Raw genomic sequence first — 3,395 nt, forward strand, 5'->3', positions numbered from 1 at the left:
TGAAATTTGGAGGACACATTAAAGGCAATTTCCTCAGCATGATTCCAGTTGCTGATTAGACTCAGACCTCCTGCAGCATGCTGTTTGCATTACTGATTGGGCAAGGGCTGTTTCTCAACTGTTTACCTTAGAGAACTCAAGAGCCCGGCCTTGCAGGCACAGAGCAAAGGATTTTATCTTTGAAACATCCCAGTCCCCAAGTGAAGGCCCTGTGTGCTCTTCCTAACTGCTTAGGGAGCAAACACAGCTTCACTCCACAGTGAAGAGGCGGCCTTCTCCAGAGAGGCCTTGTCTTTACCCCGGCTTCTAGCAAATAAGCTTTTTCGCTCCCCTAGGCTTCGTGTTTGGTCAGTACAGCTGAGGCAGGGAGTGGCTTCTCCCATACAGTCTTAGAGACCCCGCTGGCCTTACCAGAAAAACCAACTGTGTGGCTTCAGGTGGAGGTTTTGGGTCACCCAGCATCAGTGCGTGGGTCGTAAGATCAGCCACTGACAGCAAGACCAGCCGGTCAGTGACACCCACAGATGGAATGAACTCCAGGGAAGGCTGAGCGCTGGGGCTGAGGCGCACTTCCTTGGGTGGCAACACTCGGTGCATATTGTCACACACCAGTGACAAATTAACGTGTCCTGTGTTCCTCAGAGAAGAGATCACAGAAACTGCATTTGCAACCCTTCTGAAGTCTGCCGCAGGTATCACTGTCTTTGGACAACCTGAATATGTACCATTTCCCTGAAATACCCGTAATTGTGACTCTGGGTCCGGAAGATGGCTCAGCGGTCTAAGTGCTTGCCAGGCAAGCACAAAGACCCAGGTTCAATCCCCAGCACCGCATGCTGTGCTTAGCCACTGAAACGGGGCCTGGCAGTGCATGCCTGTAATCCCAGCACTGGGGAGACTAAAACAGGAGGATTGCTCTGAGTCCGAGCTGCATAGTGAGACCCTGTACCAAATTCATAAAAATAAATAACAGTGACTCTGAGCGTTTCCAGGGGGTGCTGTGAGTCTCTCCAGAGAGCCCTCTCGCTTTGCAGCTGGCCCTGCACGCCTCACATAAACCTGCTGGAAGAGCAAGGCCACGACCCCTGGGAACCTGAAATTAGGCTTCTCCTAGAAGAGGGTGTACACGGATCCTAGGAAGACACTAGTTTTTGGTGTGGAAGGCTGAGAATGGGGCAAAATATCTGCGAGGCCTCCTGTAAGCTGGGCAAGACCTGTCAATGGTGTGTTTCCCAGCTGGGGGCTTTGTGCGCTGTGGGAATTTTCTGCCTTTAAACTATTTGTGTATGTATTTATTTATTTGTGACAATACGACCAAATCACTAAGCTGCCCAAGCCGGGTTTGAACGTGTGATCCTCCCGCTCGCTGCCCTCCTGGAGTGCTGGGCTGCAGGCATGCTTCATCTTCTGGCTGCTTGGGTGGATTTGAAGGCATGGAAGAGCACAGCCAGGAAGAGGAAGCGTCGGCCAGCTCGCAGCTCAGGCCCAGCCCCGGGAGCTAAGTCTCCGGCAGTGACACTTGAGCAGGCTGTTGGCGGGCTTGGGATGCAGCTCGTGGGGCGCTCGCCTAGTACGTGGGGGCCCTCGTCGGGCTCAGTCCCCTGCACTGGGCCGGCCTGTGTGTGTGGGGGGGGAACAACAGCGCATAGGAGAAGCCGCAGAAAGCTGTGGTGTGGGATTACAGAAACCGAGTTCTGGATGTTGCCATCTCACTCCTCACGGATCAGAGATCGAAGGCGGAGGCCGGAGCAAGTCGCTCCGCGCGTGCGGAGCCCACGCGAGCCACGCCACGTGCCGAAGCCCGGGCGCAGACGTGGCGAAGGCTGCGCGTCGGCAGAACGGGGACTCCCCGTCGCCTGGCCCTTGTAGTGGTGACTTCTTAATAAAAAAGCGCAAGAGCCTTGTCTTGTCTGGAGAGCAGATTTTGGTGATGCCACGGTTCACAGTAAGCCAGAAATGGCCACCGCGAGCCGCTGTTTCCGGTGGAACCCTCCAACCACACCGACGGCTTTTTTTTTTTTTTTTTAATTTATTTTAAAGAGATAAAAACCCCAGAAATTTCAAAACAAGATAACAGGAGAGTAACAATGGTTAATACATTGTGTATTTTTATCTTTACTCAATACAACATAAAGGCATTTAATTGTCAACCAGTATCAGCGCAAACCTTTCTTTTCCATGAACTGAGAGAAGTTAGTAGTGTGACAATATCTTAGCTCGTATTGCTTCTCCCTTCCAACTTCCCAGTATCTCCTGTATATTTTTTATTGTACATTTTGTATCTTATTTACTTTCCAGCTCTGCACTAGGGAGACAATACAGAGGTTTGCACGTGGGCCTGGTTTATTTTGCTTACGAGTACGGTCTTAAGATGCATCCGTTTACCTAAAAAGCCTCCAGTTTATCCTTCTGCATGGCTGAGTAGTATCCCGCTGTATAAAAAGAGCACATCTTTTTTATCCGTTCCTTGGTTGATGGGCATCTGGGCTGTTTCCAGGATTTAGCTACGACGCATTGTGCTGCTGTAAACGTGGGGTACGTACATCCCTCTGGTATGATGCTTGCAGTTCTTCTGGGAAGATTCCCAGGAGAGTAGCTGGGTTGAATGGGACCCTCCACCCTAGTTTTATGAGGAATCCTCACACTGATTTCCACAGTGACAGTACCAGACTACACCCCACCGGTGGCAGGGAAGGGGCCCTTTTCCCAACAGCCCTGCCCGCGTTTGTTACTGGTTGATTTTGTGGTGGTAGCCGTTCTTTCTGGGGTGAGATGGAATCTCAGTGTTGTTTTACTTTTCACGTCTCCAATGACCGGAGATGCTGAGCATTTGTTTGAATATTTGCTTGCGGATTGTATTTCCTCATCTGAGAAGTGTGTTTCCATCTCAGGTGCCTGCTTTTGGACTGAGTCTTTACATCTAGGAAGTCTGATGTTTTTCTTGAATCCTTTACATGTGGGCTGCCTCCTCTTGCACGGGTGGGTTTTCTCACTGTGAAAAGCTCTGTAACAAGGCGAGGCCCCAGGTCTCGGTTCTTGGTGATGGTCCCTGTGTGATCAGAGTTTCACTTGTGAAGTCTTTGCTGTGGTAAAAGGTGCTGTGCCCTGTCACTCTCCACGAGCTTCTAGTTACGTACAGGAAGGCCATTGATTGCTGAGTGCTGACTTTGTATCGAGGTGTTCTACTGAGTTGGCCTCTTAAATCTAGATTTTTTTGCGGAACTGGGGATTGAACTCAGACCCTTGCGCCTGCCAGGCAAGCACTTATTCTACTGAGCCATCTCCCCGGCCCCAAATCTAGAAGTTTTTAATGGAGTTTTGGGGGTCTTCTATGTTGAATACCATGTCCTCTGCAAATACTGATAATTCCACTTCTTCCTTTCCTATCATTATTC

The sequence above is a fragment of the Octodon degus genome, unplaced genomic scaffold, assembly GCF_000260255.1.
Source record: "Octodon degus isolate 3935 unplaced genomic scaffold, OctDeg1.0 scaffold00100, whole genome shotgun sequence".
NCBI classification, from domain to species: domain Eukaryota; kingdom Metazoa; phylum Chordata; class Mammalia; order Rodentia; family Octodontidae; genus Octodon; species Octodon degus.